General features: G+C 43.2%; 1 protein-coding gene across 7 annotated transcripts in view; it reads right to left on the bottom strand.

The window, feature by feature from the left end:
• The window catches only part of DAAM2 (dishevelled associated activator of morphogenesis 2), a 288833-nt gene extending 270123 nt beyond the window's left edge, over positions 1–18710 (bottom strand). For 3 of the 7 annotated variants that reach the window (XM_061624914.1, XM_061624913.1, XM_061624920.1), the window contains exon 1: positions 18297–18710. The gene's annotated coding sequence lies outside the window, so the exon portion shown is untranslated. Of the gene's footprint in view, positions 1–17159; positions 17376–17447; positions 17570–17906; positions 18263–18296 lie in introns of those variants that run through there. The other 4 variants (XM_061624917.1, XM_061624919.1, XM_061624915.1 and 1 more) reach the window with 3 other exon arrangements.
• Between the last annotated feature and the right edge of the window lie 6470 nt (positions 18711–25180).

The raw sequence follows: 25180 nt of genomic DNA, 5'->3' as shown, positions 1-25180 counted from the left end.
GAAGAAAGAAAGAAAGAAAGAAAGAAAGAAAGAAAGAAAGAAAGAAAGAAAGAAAGAAAGAAAGAAAGAAAGAAAGAAAGAAAGAAAATCTTGCATCTCTTCCATTGAGATGCAGCTCTCCTCACAGTCACCCATGACTTTGGGGGGGGGGGGGAATCAGTTTGGTTCATATTTTAATGTGAATCTACCATTTTAGCGAACTTCTCAAAATAACACATGAACCAAAAGATAGCTGAAATTCAATGCAATGCAGTTCTCCAACCAAAATAATGTATACAAAAATGCATATATCCAGGGAAAGTATGTGTTAAAATGCATGCTATAAAAGGGGGAATTGCTTGCAAAAATGTGTATATTGGGCAAAATTGCATACCAAAATGTGGGCATTTGAAGAAATGCTCATGAAAACACAGGAATGTGAGGACTTTAAAAAAAAAAAAAGCAAACTGATGCAGAAATATGGGGAAGTGAATTTAAGATTTACAAAATGAGGAACTGGAATGTACAGATTTGTCCATCCCTACATGACTATATTAAAATCATAACAATATACACCATTGGTAATTGCTCTTAACAGCCATCTAAATTTGTAGTTAATTCAAGATGATACTGCCATTCATTAGATATTTTTCAGATTTCAGGGAATGTTTGAAAACTCTCAGCTCCAGAGCTGACTCTTTTGGCTCTCTGTGAGCCCTGCTGTGCCTCATCCAAACTGACAGGGAAACAGAATTTCCTTCAAAACACAGCTTTTGTTGTGTGTTGTATTACCCACTGGGACAGAAATTACAGGGCAAAAGGTTTCTACTTGCCTGGGATCCTTTAGAAGATATTTTGCTTTATTTCTGGCAGAGGCAGATCTGAGTGAGCACATAAGTTAATGAAAAGAGGGATCATATCAGGCAAAGTCAGGCTTAAAAGGGAAAAACAGAGCCTCGTTAAATTTCTTGGAGTTCAAGTTTACCCTACTCCTTCTGTTTCAGAGCACGAAGAACAGAAAGCCCTGAGCCATAGGAGGCAATAGGCCAAAAGCTACATGGGAATAAAGATATAAACAGAGGAAGGAGAATGCACAGAAGTTCATTTGGCTCTGCCTAGCTTTGAATGTTCTTCTCTTTCTTCTCCCTGAAATATGCTTTCAGATACTTCTGGCGAATTCACATGGGATTCATCTGAAGTAATGTCATCCACATCAAGATTCTGAAGTAAGTTCATCCACATCGAGATTTACATGAAATAAATTTACTGCCCATTCTTCCAAAGGACAAATAGCAAAACTTTGCATTTCCAAAGATCAAAGGGGAGGGGATATCTGGCAAAGAGCATAATTTGGCCCAGTCCTGTGCTGCCACCAAGATCAGAGGCTCTTGATCCTGCTTCTCTTTCACTCCAAAGAAGCCATCACCCCAGTCTTCCTATATTTTGAGACAGTTTAGATATCAACAAAATACAATGACAACAAAAGGCTTTGGAGCAAAACCTTCAATGTTTCCTATGGTAGTTCTCCCTCACAGTTCTATAGGCATGTATGGGGACATACCTATAAATGACCCAAGATAGGGCAAGTGTGGGTGAAATCCATGGAATGAATCCCTTGCCCTTGGATCAACTCATCCTAAATAAGTCCTTTGAGTAATCCTGAACAATGAATAAGAGTCTGTGAAGACAGGAGAGAGGTAGGTGAAGAGAGCGATCAGGCGGGCAGCCTGAAAGCTCCCTCCCTGAGATCCATGGCAGGGACCCTGCCATGGATCACAGAAGGGGAGTGCTACTCTCCCACCCTAATGAGGGGCCCCCGACCTGGCCACCCTTTGGCACCAGCCCTGGTCCCAGGTTCAATCCCCATTGCTGACAGGCAGGCTAGGAAAAATCCAACTGAAACCCTTGAGAGCCTCATCCAGTCATAGACAATACTAAACCAGATGGCTCGTACCAACTCAGTATGGCTTCCTATAAGAACACAAGAAGAGTCCTGCTGGATGAGGCCAAAGACCCAAACAACTGCCTATGGAAAGTCCACAAGCAGAACATGAGCACCACAGCAGTCTTCCCGGTTGTGATTCCAAGCAACTGGCATATCACCTCAGATCCTGGAAGTAGTACACAGCCATGGTGGCTAGTAGCCATCATTAGCTTTATCAACGGCTTGGTTAGGCGTTACCTCCAAGACTTAGGAAAATAATAACATAGCATATTGAAACTATTCTGGCCTAAAGAGAACCCATTATTACAAACACTGTACACACACCTTTTAATCTAACAAGTATATGATTTGCTTCCAGAGAATATTTAGGCTTAGTCAAGTTTCTGAAGAAAAGGAAAGCCAAAACTGGGAATGTGTTATCAACATACTGTGCAAATCCTTTCACAGTGTAGCTGAAGCACTGGTCTGGAAAGGCTGGCTATGAGAACACCTCTTGGGCAATAGTGTGGGGTTAGGGGGGCAGCACTGTCCTTTTTGTTGTATTGTTCGATGAGCACCTTAGTAATTTTTTGTTTTATATGTTCTTTTCTTTTTGCTTTTTAGCTGATTTTACTTTGTTAAGTCACTTTGAGACTTTCCGTACAAAGCATCAAGCAAATGCAATTAATAACAATAACAACAACAACAATAATGGTGGCACATTCTTTCCTCTTGCACACCAGATCATTCTCAACATAGGACTGTCAGCTGGAAAAAAATGTTGTTGTTGTTTTAAAAAAAACACTCTCCATGCTTGTCAGCAGGCAAATTTTAAGCCAATGGGCATATGCTTATGATCAAAGGCTATTTTAGTCCCCTGCCTCCCCAAGAGGTAGCAAGAGGAACACTTGAGATGATGATCAGGGCCTTTGAAAATAAGCATGAACATCCCTCAAGAACTAAACAGGACCAGCACAAAAATAATAATGGGCTAGATCTACTGCCCGAACCCGCTATACCCTTCACCACCTTTACAGAACAGATAACAGCAGCTGGACAAAATTAGTCGATTCCAGAGAAGATATGTTTCTTGTTTTAGGATTCAGTGACAGAAACAGGAAGTCCATAATAAGAATGCTATAAACATCTTGTTTTATGGCAACTTAATAGCTTGCATGTGCTTACATTTTAATAAAGAGGGGAAAGATCCTGGGAAAGAATTGTTCTATTTGCCTCTAAAGTACATTTGACTTTGCAGTTACCTAGGGAGGTGGTAGGCTCTCCAACACTGGAGGCATTCAAGAGGCAGCTGGACAGCCACCTGTCGGGTATGCTTTAAGTTGGATTCCTGCATTGAGCAGGGGGAATGGACTCAAAGGCCTTATAGGCCCCTTCCAACTCTACTGTTCTATGATCTGCCATAGATTACAATTCACAGATTGCCATGGGCAAGACCTACCCAACATATCATTAAAGAGCCAAACGAACACAGACCTATAAGGAGACCCTTTGGCCTGTCTTGGGATTGCAGAGTTCGTTCGTTTGCTTGTTTATTTATTTATTTATTTAAATTTATATCCTGGCCTTCCTCTCAGTAGGAGCCCAGGGCAGCAACCAGAAACACGCTAAAACGTCATAAAAACAGACTTTAAAATATTGATTCAGTATAAAGGCAACTTCTCATGTTCCTACTGCTTGTAGGTTGCAGTTCATGAACAGCGACTACTATCAAGCACCCAGTAACTTTATAGTACTGGGAGCTTACAGAAGACACCTTCCCCCCAATTCTGGACCTGAAACCTTCCTCTGCTGTGTTATATAATGCAAAAAGATTCATCCCAGAACCAGAGAAGAGAGATTAATGTGGAGAGAAGAGAGGGGTAATCTCACTGCATGCATTCTCCCAGTCCAACTTGCATGCTTACTTCCGGGGCGATGTAAATTGTTAGAGAATTGGTCTGCTTGATTCCCTTTTTCTCCCTCCATTCCTCAATTCCACACACCCCACTGACATTTTCAGCATCCCATAGCTCAACTGCCCTTTACCATCGACTAACGGTGCAATACTAATCATGTGTATTCAGAAATAAATCCTACTGAATTTGATGGGACTTAAGCAGGGGTAAGTGGGGTTAAGATTGTATCTGCCTGACTTCAACTTTCTTCAAGGATGGCCATTTTTGAGGAAATGCATAACCAAAAGGGGGGGAGAGCAAAAAGATGACACATTTACATTAAAATGTACAAGTGCCAATTTATACATATAGATGCAGACTTATAATGATTTAAATTAAAATGCAGTATGCCTTGACAAGTTTGCAATTAGAGCAAAATGGAGGGAGATTTTCAGGGTTGCTTACTTATATATCACATAAAAGTGCTACATGTCCTTCGGCCTTTCTGGGCCAGTGCATAATCAGAGACATCATTGGTATGTGGTATCACCTAGATGACTGTGCAAAGGCACGGACATAAAAGCCCACCCTGTGGAGTAATCCCAGGTGGCAGGGAGGTCCCAATCCATACCATAAAATCATCACCTACAGATTGCAACAGGGGTGGAGTCTGAAAAGGAGGGGCTTGAACTCCAGATTCCTAGTAGTTATACCCTTGATCCAGTTAGAATTAGGCCCAGGCCCTACCCTAATTGTATTAATTTTCACCCTGCTGCAGCATACCAGTTACTGAGAATTGGGATGGGGAAAAAATTGATTCAGTTGGCATTTAAAGCCAAATTTATCAAATTTGCACTTTCCGAAACAATATGAGAACCAAAACATAGCCGTCCTTCAAAATTTGCACTTATCCAAATTTTGCAATGCAATTCTCCAACCAAGCAATGTTTACCAAAATGCACATATTAGGGGAAACTGCACCTGAAATGAATATATTGGTGATAATAACATACAAAATGCATTATATTAGGGTAAATTGCTTGCAAAACTGTGTACATTAGGCAAAACTGCATACAGAAACGTATTTATCAGGATAAATTTGCACTAAAATGTTGAAGAATTTTCAAGAGGTTTTTTTTATTGTAAATTGCTGCAGAAGTGTGGAGAACCAAATTTAAGATTAGAAAAATGAGAACCAGAGAACAAACTGGCAGATCATTCCATCCCTACCGAGGATTGGTAGTTGCACTCATGTCCTACTTATGAACTTCCCATAGGCATCTGAATAGTCACTATGAGAACAGAATGCTGGACAAGATGGGCCTTTGGTCTGATCCAGCAGGGCTTTTCTTATAAAGCGATGCAGGTTTTCTTCATTGCTTGCCTTTTCCCTAACATCACAGCAGCAGAGAAGAGTCGCATTGGATCTCCTCCCCTTTGTAGATGGTGTTGCACACATCCATCATGGTTAAATCCTTGGATGCTGGGAACTATATTGTTTCTTGCAGTCTTTGATAATGTCAGGTATGCTCATGGCAACTGACTAGGGTCTAAAAGACGTCCTGCTGTGTTACCCACTTTGAGCTCTCCCTGGTGCTGCAATCACATACAGAATAAAGTGGGTCCTCTTCCCCCATCCCCCTTATTTCACATACAGATTGCACATGATGCAATTACTCAGTTCTTCATTCTGGGAAGGCTACCAACATTTTAGCTTCCCTCAACAGGCCACTATTCATCCTGGGATGCAAAAGAAAACAAGCACAATGAAAGAATACTAGGAAGAAGGAACAGGATATGCCCACATAAAGCTGTTCTAATATTTACACTAATGGCAGAGTTCCTGCACTATAACATATCTAACATAACTATCCAGCCAGCCTCAGTTGCAAAGGTGAGTATCTCTTCCACCTTTTGTGATCCCACTGGTGGAGGATATTTGAAAAAGTATGCACTGTGCAGGAGCTCCAACCAAAACCAGCTGTTACCCATATGCCTTCAAACCATCATTCATTACAATTTATAACGCTTGGCATGCCAAACGTCAGCAGAAAACAAGCAAGTTCCCCAGATGACTGTTTAGCAGCAGAACTGGGAAATGACCCCTGGTCTCTTGGCATGAAACTCACAGCTCAATCTACTTGCCATACTTTCCCTTCCCAATTGCAAGCAGCAACACTTCTTCCAATCCTCTTAAAAGAACGTAAGAAGAGCCCTACTGGAGCAGTCTATAGGCCCATCTAATCCAGCACGTTGGTCTCAGAGTGGCTCACTACGTCCTATGAGAAGCTCTCAAGGAGGACGTGAGTGCAACCGCACTCTCCTCTCTTGTAATCCCCACAACTGATATTCAGAGACATACTTCCTCAGACAGTGGAGGTAGAACATAGCCTTATCCTCCATGAATTTGCCTTTCCTTCTTTGCATTTTGAGAGGATGACAAATTGCCAAAAAATGACAGAAACAAACAGTAAAGAGTTACCTGTTTCTCAGCTCCAACAGATGAAATTGTGCCATTTTCTGTCCTGTGAAAGCCATACTCATTTTTAAATGGAGGCACTTCTCTTCTTGAAAGTCCTCCCTGGGCAAAGCTTTTCTCTGCATGCTAACAGAAACAAGGCAATCTACAGACTGCTGGGTAACTCCTATTCACTAGAAGAAACCAATTGAGATGCCATTTGTTCAGACCTTCTGTAGCCACACTTCCACTCAAGAAATTAAATTTGCAAAGGGTTCCTCACTTATGTTCGCTTGGGAAATCTGTCTTGGTGTTATGGGAAGAACAATTCAATTAAGGCACGTGACTCTTCCAAAAAGTTTTACCAAAAGCCCCAAAGAATTATTTCGCCTCCTGGCCACACACTTCTTAGAACTAGTTTACATGATGATGTTAACCCAGTGTGTGGCAGCTGTGAAAAAGGCAAATCCCATGCTAACGGTCATTAGGAAAGGTATTGAAAATAAGACTGCTGATATCATAACGCCATTATATAAATTGATATTGCAGCTCCATGTGGAATACTGTGTTTTATTTATTCATTTATTATTTGATATATACCCCTCTCTTCCTCCCAGCAGGAGCCCTGGGCGGCAAACAGAAACGCCAAAAACACTTTAAAACATAATAAAAACAGACCTCAAAATACATTAAAACAAAGTTAAAAACATTTTTTAACAAAGGTTTTAAACATCTTTTAAAAAAGGGTTAAAATATATTATTTTTAAAAAATATTAACAAGCAATTCTAACACAGATGCAGACTGGGATAGGTCTCAACCTAAAAGGCTTGTTGAAAGAGGAAAGTCTTCAAAAGGTGCCGAAAAGATAGCAGAGATGGTGCCTGCCTAATATTTAGGGGGAGGGAATTCCACAGGGTAGGTGCCGCCACACTAAAGGTCCATTTCCTATGTTGTGCAGAATGAACCTCCTGATAAGATGGTATCTGCAGGAGGCCCTCACCTGCAGAGCGCAGTGATCGACTGGGTATATAAGGGATAAGACAGTCTTTCAGGTATCCTGGTCCCCAGCTGTATAGGGCTTTGTATACCAAAACTATTATTATTATTATTATTATTATTTAATTTGTATCCTGCCCTTCCTCCCAGCAGGAGGCCAGGGCAGCAAACAAAGTGTTAAAAACACTTTAAAACATCATAAAAACAGATCTTAAAATACATTACAACAAAACAGTGTTAAAAACATTAAAAAAACAACTTTAAAAAAGGGTTAAAAACATTATTAAAAAACATATTAAGCAATTCTAACACAGATGCAGACTGGGATAGGTCTCAACCTAAAAGGCTTGTTGAAAGAGGAAAGTCTTCAAAAGGCATCGAAAAGATAGCAGAGTTGGCGCCTGCCTAATATTCAAAGGGAGGGAATTCCACAGGGTAGGTGCTGCCACACTAACTAGAACCTTGAACTTGGCCCGGTAGCAAATGGGCAGCCAGTGCAATTCTTTTAGCAGCAGGGTGACATGTTGGTGATACCCTGCCCCAGTGAGCAGTCTCACCACGACATTTTGCACCAGCTGCAGCTTCCTGACCAACCTCAAGGGCAGCCCCACATAGAGTGCATTACAGTAATCCAGCCTGGAGGTTACCAGTGCGTGGACAACAGTGGTCAGACTATCCTGGTCCAGAAACGGCTGCAGCTGTCTTACTAGCCAAAGCTGGTAAAAGGCACTCCTAGCTACGGAGGTCAACTGGGACTCTAGTGACAAAGATGGATCCAGGAGCACCCCCAGACTATGGACCTGCTCTTTCAGAAGGAGTACAACCTCATCCAAAGCAGGCAAATGACCAATTATCCGAACTTGGGAACCACCAACCCACAGTGCCTCTTGCTAGGATTCAGACTGTTTATTGGCCCTCATCCAGCCCACCACCGAGTGCAGGCAGCGGTCCAGGGCTTGCACGGCCTCTCCCGATTCAGATGTTACAGAGAAATAGAGCTGGGTATCATCAGCATACTGCTGACACCTCACACCAAATCTCCTGATGACCACTCCCAAGAGCTTCATATAGATGTTAAACAGCACGGGGGATAAGATAGTACCCTGTGGCACCCCACAGCACAACTGCCAGGGGGCTGAAAGACAGTCACCCAATGCTATTCTCTGAAAACGACCCTGGAGATAGAACATAAGAACATAAGAAGAGCCTGCTGGATCAGGCCAGTGGCCCATGTAGTCCAGCATCCTGTTATCACAGTAGCCAACCAGGTGCCCAGGGGAAGCCCGCAAGCAGGACCAGAGTGCAAGAACACTCTCCCCTCCTGAGGCTTCCGGCAACTGGTTTTCAGAAGCATGCTGCCTCTGACTAGGTTGGCACAGCACCGCCATCACGGCTAGTAGCCATTGATAGCCCTGTCCTCCATGAATTTGTCTAATCTTCTTTTAAAGCCGTCCAAGCTGGTGGCCATTACTGCATCTTGTGGGAGCAAATTCCATAGTTTAACTATGCGCTGAGTAAAGAAGTACTTCCTTTTGTCTGTCCTGAATCTTCCAACATTCAGCTTCTTTGAATGTCCACGAGTTCTAGTGTTATGAGAGAGGGAGAAGAACTTTTCTCTATCCACTTTCTCAATGCCATGCATAATTTTATACACTTCTATCATGTCTCCTCTGACCCGCCTTTTCTCTAAACTAAAAAGCCCCAAATGCTGCAACCTTTCCTCGTAAGGGAGTCCCTCCATCCCCTTGATCATTCTGGTTGCCCTCTTCTGAACCTTTTCCAACTCTATAATATCCTTTTTGAGATGAGGCGACCAGAACTGTACACAGTATTCCAAATGCGGCCGCACCATAGATTTATACAACGGCATTATGATATCGGCTGTTTTATTTTCAATACCTTTCCTAATTATCGCTAGCATGGAATTTGCCTTTTTCACAGCTGCCGCACACTGGGTCGACATTTTCATCGTGCTGTCCACTACAACCCCGAGGTCTCTCTCCTGGTCGGTCACCGCCAGTTCAGACCCCAGGAGCGTATATGTGAAATTAAGATTTTTTGCTCCAATATGCATAATTTTACACTTGTTTATATTGAATTGCATTTGCCATTTTTCCACCCATTCACTCAGTTTGGAGAGATCTTTTTGGAGCTCTTCACAATCCCTTTTTGTTTTAACAACCCTGAACAATTTAGTGTCGTCAGCAAACTTGGCCACTTCACTGCTCACTCCTAATTCTAGGTCATTAATGAACAAGTTGAAAAGTACAGGTCCCAATACCGATCCTTGAGGGACTCCACTTTCTACAGCCCTCCATTGGGAGAACTGTCCGTTTATTCCTACTCTCTGCTTTCTGCTTCTTAACCAATTCCTTATCCACAAGAGGACCTCTCCTCTTATTCCATGACTGCTAAGCTTCCTCAGAAGTCTTTGGTGAGGTACCTTGTCAAACGCTTTTTGAAAGTCTAAGTACACTATGTCTACTGGATCACCTCTATCTATATGCTTGTTGACACTCTCAAAGAATTCTAATAGGTTACTGAGACAGGACTTTCCCTTGCAGAAGCCATGCTGGCTCTGCTTCAGCAAGGCTTGTTCTTCTATGTGCTTAGTTAATCTAGCTTTAATCATACTTTCTACCAGTTTTCCAGGGACAGAAGTTAAGCTAACTGGCCTGTAATTTCCGGGATCCCCTCTGGATCCCTTTTTGAAGATTGGCGTTACATTTGCCACTTTCCAGTCCTCAGGCACAGAGGAGGACCCGAGGGACAAGTTACATATTTTAGTTAGCAGATCAGCAATTTCACATTTGAGTTCTTTGAGAACTCAAAAGGATCAGAACCACTGTAAAACAGTGCCTCCAATACCAATCTCACCAAGTCGGTCCAGAAGGATACCATGGTCAATGGTATCAAAAGCCACTGAGAGATCAAGTAAGAATAATAGGGTCACACTCCCCGTGTCCTTCTCCCAATAAAGGTCATCCATCAGGGCGACCAAGGCCAATTTTCTTCCACTTTTGCAGGTATTCAGGTTTCTTCTTGTAGCTGCCATTAAAAAAATTAAGCATTTTTACTATTAGAGATCTTTACAGACTATTTCATGTAAGTTTTATTTATTTATTTATTTATTTATTATACTTGTATACCACCCCATAGCCGAAGCTCTCTGGGTGGTTTACGGTAACTAAAAACAAATACAATTTAAAATACATCTTTTAAAAAACAATTTAAAACAATATAAAAATTTAAAACAATATTTACAAAATATTTTCCAAAGATCTGGTAGTGATATATTGTGTACTTGTTTTAATGCTGTATTTTGTGTTGTGCTTTATAAATTCTCCATTTATATGTATTAATTTAGTGTATTGTCTTCTTTATTACCTCTGATGAAGGTCCAATACACTAGAGGCCAAAACTCATTGGGCTGGCCCAAGTAATAATTTTTTCTCCGCATTTTGGGATTTCTTCTCCTTTCTTTGTGGTACTTTGGATGTTGACAGACAGAAAAGTGTAAACCAGATGGTATGTGGCAGTCAGCTGGCAGACACCACTGAGTTTGCAGCTGCTAGAAGACACACAGCTACAATCATGGAGATGTTTGCTGGCTTGCAGTATGTATTGCCTGGCATTCACGTGGTAGAGTATATTAGGACCAAAGTCTCCAGTGCTGGACCACCTCTCCAAAATACATGTCAGAAAAAGTAGGAGGTAAAGGACATCCCAAGCACACTTGGAAAGCTGGACAACTTTTCTGAAAGAAAAAAATTAATGAGCTGCCTTCAAGTTAATCTCGACTTGTGGCGACCCTATGAATAGTGTTTTCACAGTGTACTAAAAACTGATGTTCAGATAATCAGGAATAGAATATTACTGAGAGTAAATGGGGAATGGCATAACTTGGAATCAGAATGATCAGTAGCAAACATATTTCCCACTTTTCCAATACATCCCTATATGAGGATTTTAATTCATTCATTTGCATATGAAACTAGACATGGTGGCAGTTTCAGATAAATCGAGCACAAAAAGGTGCAATTTTATGGATGTGATGTTTAAGAACCAAGAATAATGGCCTGGTCCCATTTCTCATTTGCCTTCTCTTTACAGAGGGAACTGTATTATTTTCTACTTGTAACAAAAATTTGGCACAACCAATCAAATCAAGACTCATGTTACTGGTATTATCAGGTTGCTACAAAAATGTTTTGCTTCCTTCCCAGCAGATAAAATTGATCCTTTAAAATGTTTCCATCAAAAACTCACTCGGAGGCTAAGAGTTTCCAGTTCATGCTCTCTGTGCACTTTTTAAGCTTTAGTCAAACACACATTTAATAAACCTGGAAGAGAAGTGAGTTATTTCTCTTTTTCTCTGTTCTACTGCAGGACTCTGGCAGCTGATTTTCCCCAAGGAAAGGGCAGCTGCCACAGAGCTGAAGCAATGTATACAGTCTTTGTAGAACTACCTCTATCAGGGCTTCTCCTTTGCCCCTCCCCCCAATGTCAGAGGTGCAAAAAAGAGGAGAGGGGAGAATTGCAAAAGGCTTAGACCCTTCTCCATTCCACCTCATGCCTCTGCCACAGCCAAGCAGGCTGAAGAGTGGGCTCTGCAGGAGGAGCAGTGTGGGAAGCAGGCGGGCGATCAGAAGTGGCAGCCGGCTTGGGAATCAGCTGCAGCTGAATCAGAGGATTACCAGGCTGGCCATCTGCCACTTCCAGTCATCTTCCTCCTTCCTGTGAAGCACCTCCTACCAGGTTCCAGGAGAATCAACAGACCCCCAAGCTGGCCAAGGAGGAGGAAGGTGGCCAGTAGCAGTGCTGGCCAGCCTGGGGATCTGGATCCCAGAGGCAGGGGCTCCAGGGCTGGCAAGCTGAGGAGCCAGCAGAGTTGGTGTCTGCAGCAGCCTGCTCTGGCTGTCCCACCACAGCTCGCCTGGGCCATCTATCAACCGCTTCTTGTCACACTGTGGTTTGCAGAGCCACCTGTCTGTAGCCAAACAAACTGCAGCATGTCAACATTTTTACATTTTTATTATATATATAGAAAAAATAAGAAATGGGTCCTCAAATGCATATTTGGGTTAACAGTGGGTCTATGTCTGAAAAGGATGGGAATTTTGAATATGTTGGGATGTCCGCAGGAAGGAGGAGGAGGATGCATTGTGGAACTGTAAGAGATCAGGGTCCAGGCACATCACATTTATTACCAAGTTGATTTGTCCGCTAAATGTTTTGCAAAAGTCATGGGCAATCATTTCAATTATTTGTCAGCAGAGCTACATAAATAAATTGTGGACATGTGAAAAGCTTTGTCTGGGTTTTTCAGGGGCAGGGGGTTAAGGAAATAGTGAAAAACTCTGGCAATACAAACTTAAAATATTCTTTTATGAAGGCTGTTGAACCAATCCTATAAAAACAGACACAACAAATAATACCTGTTTCAAGACCATGCCAAGCTATTTTAGAAACAAACATCTGGCTCAAGGATCTTAATACAGTGAATTCCAAGGACTAAGAGGAAAGCCTGAAAAAAGAAATGGATATTAAAGTAATTAAGAAATCTCGCCAACAACTGAAGGAAGGGCTGGTGAAATCAGTTGTGGATCAAAATACCCTTCTAGCTCCTAGGCAAATGTCTGAACAAAAAAAGCAACACCCTAGAATATGGAAGTTCGCCATCCCTGTCCTGTATGATCCAAGCACATCCTGTTAATGCTACAGTCTCCGTGCCACATGAGCACAAAGTAGCTGCTCCTGTTCCACAACTTAGCAATCCTGCAAAGCTTCCATTTTTCAAAAGTATTGGATTACTTTAAAAAAAAAACTGAACTATTTATAAATCAGAAGTCAACCTGTCAAGGGCAGCATTATGCGACACAATTCTATCCATATCTAATTCAGGACAAAGTCTCATTGAGTTCCTACACAAGGCTGCCCAAACTCTCATTCACTCTTTAAACCAGGGATGGGTGACCTGTGGCCCTCCAGATGCTGTTGGGCTCCAACTCCTACCAACCCCAGCCAGCATGGCCATTGATCAGGAGTGATGGTAGTCCAAAATATCTGGAGGGCACCATGTTGGCTCCTGCTGGTATACACTAACAGCAGCTTTCCAGAGTTTTAGGCAGCAGTCTTTCTCAACTGTTTCTGGATATTCTGGGGATTGAATCTGGGAAGTTTTGCATTCAGCATCACTGGAATGTAGTCTACTGGACAAAGGTTCAGAGTTACATCCATTGCTCCATCAACTTGACACCTCTGACCCTACCAACCATTTTCATGTGGCTCCTGGAAGCTGTCCTTGGGCTGAAAAGTGTTCCCCATCTCTCTGATAAGTATTATGTAACTTTAAGAATTGATACCCAAGTTTACTTGTTTTTCTCTTCCCGCCTTGATCTTAAGTCACTAGAGGAAAACCTTTTAACTAAACAGCAGGGTAAAAATGGTTTAAAAAAATAACCTCCTCCAAGTCCCACCTCAATTTGAAATGAGGCAACCAGTGCCCCGAGAGAGGGCCTTTCCAGTCCCGACACCTCATATATGTCTTTTCAGCACCAGGCAAAACCTTGTTTTTAAAAAAATGTGACCAGGCATTCAAGTGTGTTTTATAGCTGGTTTTAGTTTTGTTGGATTTTATTGGTTTTCCTTCTGTGATTCTTCTGGTGTTTTGTTTTTATGATTTTACTATCCCCGTTTATATGCTGTTCTGGGAGTCCTTACTAAAGGGTGGCGTATAACATTCAATATAAAAATAGTACTTTGTAATATCTTAGCAAGACTATCCAATACTTCACCTCTGCAGACTCACGGCAGTGCAGCAGTAGTGACACTACAGAACAGCCCATATGCAAAATAAATAAATAAAATACAGGGTCCTATAATCTAATCCAAGAGAGCTGAAATAGGAGCAGAGAAAGTTGCCTTATTCCAAATCAGATCAACAGTCCATCTAGTTCTGCATTATCTATACTGACAGGCAGTGACTCTCCAGGGCATCATGCAGGACTCTCTCCCCCCCCCGCCCTACCTGGAGATGCCAGGGATTGCACCTGCATGCAAAGCAGATGCTCTACCTCTGAGCTACAGCCTTTCCCCATATATTACTCTAGCTGGAAGACAGCCATTATATTAACAAAAGCATGCAGTCTCTGCATTTGCTAAGCGTACAACAGTATTTTAAAAAATGGATTGTAATTATGTGCACATATCAGACTAAGCAGCCTGAGAGTGCAGAAAACAGGTGGCAGGGTGCAAAAAGTAGGTCATTTCATCAGGGCATCATGTCAAGAAACAAGTTGTTGTGGATACCCCACATTGGAAGAACAGCCAGGTTGCTAAGATCATGATCAGCAGGAGACACATTCACTCAAAGACTTCTGAGACTGGGGTCATGTGTCAACTGAAATGTAGTGCACCACCCAGGAAAAAAAAGTTGTCAGAAGCCAAGACATTATTTTTTTTTAAATGAAACCAAGACAGAAAGCAAAGTCATGCTTGTATTAAAACAGTTCAAGCAAAGCTTTCCTCAGGGTATTCCAACAACTGCTCATTTCAACAGATTCTTCTTTAGAATAGTGAATACCCTAAACAAGTGTCCTACCTTGATGACATCTTCTGCTATCCCCAAAAGAAGGTTGGTGTAGACCAGCCTTTGCCAGCTTGGTGCTCTCCAAATGATCTGGGCTACAACTCCTATCAGCCCCTGTGCTAGCTAGGGCTGATGGGAGTTGTAGCCCAAAACATTTGGAGAGCACCAAGTTGGCAAAGGCTGGTAGAGCCAATAAAAGTCACCAATCTCCCAAGATGCAATCTCTTGTTAATGGAGGCATGGACTTAATCCCCCCAACAGGATTTGATAAGATCTGGTTTCTCCTGCACCCCCCCCCAATGCAATGGAAGAGAATGTGTGGGCATCAGGAAATATCTATCCCACATTTTATTTATTTCAAATATTTTTAACCCACCATTTTGGTCCAGAGACTCTCAAAGTGGCTCACAATGCAAGCTAAACAATCTGCAATATATGCTATAAATAAATAAAATGAGAACAAAACCAACCTTTTTTAAAAGGGGGGGGACAAATGTCTTAGCCTATCTAAACAACAAGGGGGTTTAATCAGCCTCTTGGGGAAGAGAATTCCATCACCAGAGTATCATTAGAGAAAAGGGCTTGCCTTGCATCTCAGCCAATCATATCCCTGGAGATTTAAAGTTGCATCCTGGGATGCAGACTTATATTCCCCATGCAGCTGGAAGATGCTCAAGTTGCTTCCAGGAATATTTAGTGGTGATCAGCAAAGAAGGGATTTACTGTTACTTTCTTTCCTGCAGTAAATCTCTAGATCTCAATTAATGGCTGCAAGGTAGAATGAAAGCACCATCACACTTAGAATCTAAGAACCCTGTGCATCTTTTTTCCCCTTTGCAGAACAGGTCATCATGACAAACTCTGAAGCAAACCCAAGATGTTTCCAATTCAATGTGAACATAACAAGTCCATACAAAGAGCAGAATCCCAACTTGAAAACTGCTATCTGAAATGTCTTCTTGGGATCAAATGAAATGCGACAGAGTGTTCATCTCCACTGCCCTACAGGCCTAACGAACTTATTAGTGTTCCAAAGCAGGTCTCTCACAGTCTCTCAAGGCTGCTTCCGCTACTTTCTCCCGCTCTTTAAGACACAGGTACAGAATAAAGAAAAAACAATCCAGCTATCCATCTAAGAAGACTGGGTAGGCCTGAAAATACATGCATCTTAAAAATTTCCCATGCACAAACCTTATGTACATAAATAACCAAGCTAGTACCCATATCAGCTAACGGGAGGGGGACAGACTTCAATGAATTATAAATGTCAAGGATCTGAATGAGCAGATTTCATAACATGTTTTCATCAGCTTTTCCAAGAATTAGAAGCAACCTGCTCATGTTGTTAGAAGTGAATCAGTATATCCTCCCCCAGCTTTATAACAACTCACAGGACACTGCATGTACCTGCAATGGCCTAGCTGGTCTGATCTCAGAAACCTTGGATCATAAAGATACAATCGACTGTCGATGACCTTGTATTAAAAAGTCTGTAATCCAGACTACCCCTTTCTCCTCCCAACAGAGCAGCAGTACTAACACCACAGTAACAATTTTACAAGGTTCCTTTTGTCTGACAGCTCCAATAAATTAATTTTGTTCCAGTCTTCAGTGATGTACATCTCCTTAGGGGGAGGGCCATAAATAATAAGGATTATTATACTTAAATTAAAAGAGAGTAACCAAGAGCACGAAAGTGTCTTGCCCAAACATTACAACATCAGCAAAAAAGGAAGGAACATAAACTAGCTTCCCCCCCCCCTTCAAAGTCCTTCATCGTCTGCACTGGACCGTATTTGGCGCAGATGTTTTAATCCTCAAGTTTGATCCCACTATTAAGACATCTCACACATCCACATTAGAAATTGTGTCAAGAGCCATTGTTAAAAGTTTGACAGCATCAGGCTAAACAGACCATCAGTTTCACAACACAAGTCCCATCGCATTTTTCTTCATGTTCAGAATACATATCTCAATACCCTTTGAGGAAGTATTTAGCAAACCCTTAACAAGCCATTCCAATGTCCAAAGGTAACAGTGGAATAAATACCTTTTCTTGAGAAAGCAAATGTCAGAAAGTAGCGAGCAAGCTTTTTTTCCCCTCATTCCCTCCAAACTCTTCTTCAGGCTAAATGCTGAACACCACCACCACCCCAAAAAAAGCAAAGAAAACAATGGGCTTTTTGTTTCTTTCCCACACCCCATTTTGTTTTGCTGATGGCTTAACACTCAGCCTGAAGAGCAGTTCTAGAGAACGCAAAAGATTTCTCGCTACTTTGAGACATTAGCTGGTCCTAATAAAAAGTATTACTAACCGGGTTATTTTCCTAGAGGACCAACACAGCTCCTTTCAAGATGTGTGTATTTTGAAAGATCCACAGGTCTTTTCCTTAACGATGATCTATCCAGACAGATACACCATTGCATTGCTGCCCGCACAACAGAACACGCAAGCTTTAAGTTGCTCTACTGAAACCTCTGTAGTACCTACGGACTTCAAAGCATTGAAACTCCAGGAAGGTATGTTAGAATTCTGAATGCTATGATCTTAATTCCGATTGGTCAAACCTTCATTCTTAAAACATGTCACGTGACTAACTTACGCGGCTACTCAAAATCATGAATGAATTGCCTTTCCGATGCTGCACTGCGGTGCTTGCTGCCCTGACGAATCACTCCCTCTCAACCAGCTTATCACCACTGAATTATTCACTCAACTGAGTAAATTTGACCAACTTCCCTGGCCATTTTACAGAGGATTATCACCAGGCGTCGCAGCACCGCCCTCTGCCCGACGCACACGGGAACTGCACCCAGGGACGCTGCCCCATGCCTGCAGTGCTGCCCATTCCAACTGCAGGCGACGATTGGCATTCAGAAAGCCAGACTTCAAGCAACACCTTCGGTTTCTTCTGAGAGCTTCTTTGTTTCTCAATAAAATATTCGACCGCCTCAAAAAAAAAAAAAGCTCTACGTACAATTCAACATTAAAAAAATTAATGACAACTCGCCTCAAGAAAACCTCGTTGAAGAAAGTTATTTTTAGGCTGCACATGACATACCTGGGGGTAAGCCCCACTGAACCCAACGAGTCTCGCTTTGGAAAAGACATGCCTAGGATGGCACTGTGAAATAATCATCTTCTCTCTATTCAACCATCTTCTCCTTTTCCTCGCCAGCTTCTCTCAAATCAAGGCTTTTGCCTACTGACTAGCTTGCCTTTAATAGCTCCCGCTGCAAAAAGTTAAAGCGAGGAAAGGATTTTTTAAAAAAGAAAATAGGAATGACAGCTAACGTTCAAGAAGATCTCATTCTCCTCTTGACTCTCCCCTGTGTTTTCCCAGCTGCTCTGCTTAGGAGACAATAAAAGCAGCCTGCAAAGAATAGTAAAAATAAAGACAGCTCTAAAAGCAGCAGCCCAGAAAGGAAGAGATGACTTTCGTTTGACTTACCAAAGCTCAAGCAGCGGTTTTGATTTCCCGACTTGGCTTTTTCCAACAGCTGAGCTCAGTGTTCGGGAACGGCCATCCGATGCCAGCCAGCCAGGCCCCCCAAGGCTGATCTCCACGCGGGATGTTAACAACACCGATCAAAAAAGCTGGACCGTGGGAGGCGGGAGGCGTAATCTGTGGTACGCGGTGGTGGTGGTGGTGGTGGAGCCGGAGCGGGAGCGGGAGCAGCCGCCGCGTGCTCTCCTTCGGATAAAGATCAGGCGCTGCGCTCCTTCTCCAGGCAGTGACCGGTTTACGAGCGCCGCAAGCTCAGCTAGGCGGCAGAGCTCGCCTGTGCTACTGTGCTACGCTCTCTTAAAGGGACAAGCCCCAACTCGACACGTAGGAAAGAGCCGTTGCCACGCTCCGCCGCTGTCGAAGGACCCTGGGAGCTTCCACACGACGGGGGTTGTAATATTATCTGATGGGAGTTTCTTCTGCATGCAAGCTTTTCCCAGGGTTCACGCAACGTCGTTGGCAGCAAAATGCCAGCCCCTGTGTCCCCCCCGCCATTTAATCTAGATTTATCCTGGGGTGGGGGATCCAATAGGGGTATTTCCAGACGGGAACTTAATATCGCAAATTTGAGATGTCACAAATAGGGCATTGGCGAGAGATTTTTTTTTTTAACTCACTGGAGTTTTCTCAGGGAAATTCCAGATTAAATTGGGGCAAAATATAGGCTGTCTTTTGATGCTAAGAAAGGACATCATGTGGATGCTGCAAAAATGTGCATGCGTTAAAAGCACCGATCTGACAATAAACACCTGTCTGGAAGTAACGTGAAGGCACTTCCAGACTGTTGCTATTTTGCTGGTGGGATTTAATTGCATAGTGGCAGATTCAGGTTGTACATTTAAAGTGGATTTGGCATTCTAGTGCAACGATGCTGCTTCTAAAAAAATATAAAAAATTACAATAAGGAAAGTGATGGGAAAATGCACTGGGAAGTGTGTGCTAACAACTGCTTTAGGTGCCCTCCTATAACTTCTCCACCAACAAATCGGAGTGAATGCTCAATAAACAGTGGCTATCATATAAACTCCCCACAAACTGTGCAAACAAATCAGACTGAATGATCAGCATCTACAGCTGATGCTGTAGAATCTCCCCACAAACTTTGTGCTAGCAAATCAAAATGTTGTACAACCTCCCCATCAAGCTTCCCAGGCTGGGCACAGTAGTTCCCAAACACTGAGTATCAGCTGATTGTCAGTGCTTGGGAAGCCTTGTCTGCAGCTCTTCCCAAATGCCAACAGGCAACTGATAGTTGGGACTTCAGAAGCGCTGTGCAAGGGGCTTTGCAAGCACCGCCAATCAACTGATCTGCAGGGCCTGCAAAGCCCCTTTCATCTAGGCCCCATGTTTCCCTGCCCCACACCTGCCATCTATGACACCAGGTGTAGGGCCGGTGGCCGTGGCTTGGCCAAAATGGCCTTGCAGGCCAAATGACGAAGCCTGGCAAGTCTGATTAGGCCTGCAGGTAGATATTCCCCACCTCCGCCATATGCTCATAAACAGATGAACTAGAAGCAGTTTTGGTTTGGGGATTAAAAAAAAAACCTGTTGTAACCAGTTTATGATATCTAAATGACCCATTTGCAATATTAAGCCCTTTCCTTTAAGCACCTGCTGGTTTGGGGTAATGTTGGCAGTGCTATCAGTGGGGCTTTCAGAATTGCCTGAGGGTGGCTGCTAAATCAACAGCAAGAAGTACAAGCAAGTGTTAGATGCCTATGCCCTCCCCCTACTTTTTATTGTGTTTATTTAGTTGACTTGCTAGTTTTAAGATTTATAGCCCCTTTGTCAGTCAAATGATCCTCAAGACTGCAGTGTCTCCCCCTTTCATAATACTAGATCTCGGGGTCATGAGGCTCAATGGTGAGCAATTAAGGACAGAGAAAAGGAAAGACTTCTTCACACAGAGCTGTGGAATTTCACCCCAAAATAGGTGGTGACAGCCGAGAAGGCAGGGCCATAGCTAAGTGGTAGTGTGCGTGCTTAGCATGCAACAGGTCCCAGGTTCAATCTGAAGTATATCCAGGTGGTGCTGAGAATCCCTGGAGACCCACTGCCAGTCTCTGTTGACTAGGAAACGGAAATCAGTCTGGGTGTTGTTGAATGGCAGCTCCAGTCATCCTTAGTCATTGGCCATCCTGACTGTCCAACAACATCTGGAGGGCCACAGGTGAGTCAGCCCTGGAATAGACAGCACTGAGCTAGATGGAGCTTCCTAGTTTAGAACGGCTTAATAGGGAATTAGACAAATTGGAGGATAAGGTTATCAATGCCTCCTAAGCTCATTGTCTATGTTCTACATCCAGAGCGCGCCTCTGAATACCAGCAGGTGAGAGAACAACAGTGGGAGGGGGCCACTTCCCACAGACATTTGGTTAGCCACTGTGGGAAACAGGATGCCAGACTTGATAAACTTATGGTCTGACCCGGCAGACCTCTTGTTATAACACAAAAGAGAGAAAGAGGAAGACTCCCTTAGGCTTCTGGCTCTGGCTCAATGCGTGGGTCCAAAATCATGGGTCCCATTATTCAGTCATCTATCCCACACTTTCTCATGCATTTTGCAATCACTTTCCTAACTGCAAAAAGTCTGTGGGGTTTTTTTTTAAGTGGATTTGTTTCTACAGGGTGCTTTAATCCACTTTAATCCCCACTACGTGGTTGAATCCCTCCTGCAAAACAATGACAGTGTGAAGGCGACTGAAAAATGTTATTCTCATTTTCTGCAACACCAACAGGCAAATGGCTGCAAGAGTGAAATTCATGTTCTTCCTGCTCTGAAAAAAGTATGGAGAAGACAATAATTCTCAGAGTCTTTTACCCAGAACAGGAGAAAGTAGCTTCTTGTTACCCAGCAGGCAGGATTCTGTTGACTCTTGGACAAAAGAGAGATCAGAACTTCCCACCCAGAAGCGGAAATTGCCTCCCTAGACCAAAAGGAAACAGTCAGCAGACTGGCACTGGTCTAGATAGATGCCCAACTAACCACAGGAAAGGTACGTCTTGGCAAAACAAGTGGCAATGCTGGCCAACCACAATACAACACTGTTTTCTCTACTCCTCTGGTCTTCTGAACAACCACAGTAACTCGGCATCTTATTTCAGTGCTCCTAACGGTGTGTACAGAGATGCAGCATGAACCTTGGGACACATGTGCATGATTTGTATATGAACTAGTTAGTTGCAATGAAAACAGGAAGCTCAACTAGATGGGTCTTAGGCCTGATACAGCAGTGTCCCTCTTACATTCTTAATCTTGCATGGATTTTTTCAAATGGCAAAGCTCTCCAAATTATTCAGTGCACTTTACAGCTGGTACCTGGTTAAAGACATCTTACTCAATGAATTGTTATGAGTTTTACAATAAATTAATTAAATTAGATTTGCATATATTTGCATATTAATAAAATCACAGTTCAGAAGGAAAAGCAAAATGTCTTCTAGCTGATGTGTCCATGTGCCAGAGCAAACTAGAGTGTTCTGTGTGAGAGAAAGGGGGGATGCACTTTTCTTTATTTATTTAGTTGGTACATTTTCATGGGTGCCCAATAACATATAATCCCTGGGCAGATCACACACCAAAAATTCAAAAATAAAACACAACATTTAAAAACACAACACAAAACCATAACAGCAGCATACAATTCTGACAAATAAAGATGGTGCTTTCTTTCTTTAATTTTTGTGAGTACTTGTATTAATATTTTTAAAAATCTGCTGCCTACTTAATTGGGACACCTTTTCATTCAGTCAACAGTTTTCATATTGATTCATCTGACAAACACATTTCTTGGGTGCATCCACACATTTCTTGTTAAAATAATATTCATTGGGAAATGTTTCCCAAATACTTCAGAGATTTAATTTCTTACTTTGCAAAAGCTCACTGCGTGGATCCACAGTGATGAAATCTGCTACCACAACTGCCTGTTCCTCTCAGTAGTGTAGTGGCAAATTCAGAAGTGCAGGGTCTCTTCATGATAGTCACAGCCATGCCCCCTCCTCTCCCCTCCTTTTTTTGCTGCTGGGTTGAGAATGGGAACCTTGTTAATGCCTTCTCCCACGACAACAGATGTTCCTAGGAGCCAATAAGCATGAAAGAGAAGTGTGTTAGCTACTGAGAAGAGTCTTCTCAGTGGCTGACTCACCTTCTCTCATTTTGATTGGCTCCAATCAGCAGGAAAGGATAAGGAAGTATGTTAGAACAGAACTCAGACAGCACCTTGGTATACACCACGGCTGCGGGGTCTGAGACAGGAGGTGAGACGACTTGAGCACCGGTGGCGGAAATCTTGCACTGAAGACAATCGGACACAGGTTAGAGCAGCAATAGCTGCCTACCAGGTGGCAACAAAGAATTTTTTCTTTGCTGCCTCTATTGCGTCGGCAGAGTGTTGTCCCAGGAGATTGTTCCAAGTGGTCCAAAGCCTGGTCGGTCCAGTTGCTCAGGAACCCATGGAACATTCTAAAATCTCCTGTGATACTTTTGCTAAACACTTTGCCGATAAAATCGAACGTCTGAAGAGCACACTTCCGCTCGCCGTGGAGACAGGAAGTGGGCCAGAGTCGGCCAGTTGCATTCTGGTCTGTTGGGATCGGTTTCAGCCTCTTCTCTCTGAGGAAGTGGACAAGGTGCTCTGTACTGTGAAGCCGATCATGGCTCATCATGAGCTGTAAAGAGAGACTGGGCGAAGGGATCAAGGCGGTGGTGAATGCATCCTTGCAAGAGGGTGCAATGCCATCAGCCCTCAAGGAAGCAGTAATAAAACCCATCTTAAAAAAACCATCCTTCGATCCCCAAGAGTTAAACAACTTTTGCCCAGTCTCTAATTTACCATTCTTGGGCAAGGTGATTGAGAGGGTGGTGGCTGCGCAATTACAGACACACTTGGAGGAAACGGATTATTTAGATCCATACCAATCGGGTTTTAGGACTGGTCATGGTACGGAAACAGCCTTGGTCGCTCTGGTAGATGATATGCGGAGGGCATTGGATAGGGGTGAATACACCTTCCTTGTCCTCCTGGACCTCTCAGCGGCTTTCGATACCGTTGACCACGGTATCCTTTTAAATTGCCTAGAGGGATTAGGAATAGGAGGCACTGTCTTGCAGTGGTTCCATTCCCAACTCTCGGATAGGCAGCAACGGGTGGCATTGGGAGATGAGGTTTCAGACCCTTGGCCTCTTCATTGTGGAGTGCCACAGGGTTCTATCCTCTCTCCCATGCTATTCAACATCTATGTGAAACCGCTGGGAGCAATCATCAGGAGTTTTGGGTTGCAGTGCCATCAGTACGCAGATGACACTCAGCTCTATCTCTCCTTTAAGTCCTCACCGGAGTTGGCTGTGAATACCATGTCCAAGTGCCTGGAATCCGTAAGTGGATGGATGGGAGAGAATAGGCTGAAGCTGAACCCCAACAAGACTGAGGTATTACTTGTGGGAGATAAAAGGAAGTTAGGAATTACTGACCTGATGCTTGATGGGGTAAGTTTACCCCTGAAGGACCAGGTCCGCAGTCTTGGGGTCATACTCCCAGCTGTCCATGGAGGCTCAGATTACAGCAGTGAGCCGGGCAGCTTGGTATCAATTACATCTGATACGGAGACTGCGTCCCTATCTTCCTGTTCACCTCAGGTGATACATGCCCTGGTCTCCTCTCGCTTAGACTGCTGCAATGCGCTCTATGTGGGGTTACCCTTGAAAACGGTCCGGAAATTACAGCTGGTACAGAACGCGGCGGCACGCTTGATTACGCATAGCCGTCGCTGGGATCATATCACCCCAGTGTTATTAGATCTTCACTGGCTACCAGTTGTTTACTGGGCCCAATTCAAGGTGTTGGTGTTGACCTTTAAAACCCTATACGGTTTCGGCCCAGTATATCTGAAGGAACGCCTACAGAATCACTGATTGTGCCGCCTGACGAGATCAGCCTCGCAAGACCTTCTCTCGGTCCCACCGGTGAGAACAGCTAGGCTGGTACGGACCAGAGAGAGGGCATTCTCTGTTGTGGCCCCCACCCTCTGGAACTCTCTCCCTTTCGATCTCAGACATGCTCCCTCCCTGTCCAGCTATCGCCGAGCCTTGAAGACCTGGCTGTTCAGGCAGGCCTACAAGATTGGGACAGATTAACTTATGTTACAATTGAATTAATGAATGGTTTTTTAGCTTAAAATTTGATTATGTTGATGTATATGTATTGTTTTTATTCTTGTTGTTCGTCGCCTAGAGTGTCCCTAACCCGGACAGATAGGCGGCTGAAAAATAAAATTTATTATTATTATTATTATTAGAAGACTCTTCTCAGTTGCTAGCACTCTCCCTTTCATGCTGATTGGCTCATAGGATGCTGGAATCTTACAGACCCTGCTGGGACCCTGCTCCTAAAAAGTTAAAGGGTCCAAGATGCACACCCCAAGATCCTGGATGATTACACACCTAGTTCTCTTGGGCTGAGTGAGAGATGGCCCACCTCTACTTTCTAACATTCAATATCTTCCTCCCTCTCTTCTCCCAAATTTCAAACACACCACTATTAAGTCACAGCCCATCAGACCACACAAGTTGTATCCTGATGTGCTGACATGCCACACTTCTGTTGTCCATGGTAAGCTATTTTTAATTTGCAAAATGAAAACTTTGATTAAAATTATATGGAATGGGGGCAGGAAGGAGTGGTAGAATTCACAGCGGGATTCAGAAACAACAGTAATCTTGCCCAAATTGTTATAGTATGGATCAATAAATGGTAGCCTCTGAGCTAAATCATCCCCTTGAGTGGTGCCATTTGACATCACATTTGTGAATGTCGGAGGCAAAAGAA

The sequence above is a fragment of the Rhineura floridana genome, chromosome 4 (genome assembly GCF_030035675.1).
Source record: "Rhineura floridana isolate rRhiFlo1 chromosome 4, rRhiFlo1.hap2, whole genome shotgun sequence".
Classification (NCBI taxonomy): Eukaryota; Metazoa; Chordata; class Lepidosauria; order Squamata; family Rhineuridae; genus Rhineura; species Rhineura floridana.
The sequence above is the reverse complement of the archived record's forward strand: the minus strand, read 5'-3'. Positions and strand labels throughout refer to the sequence as shown.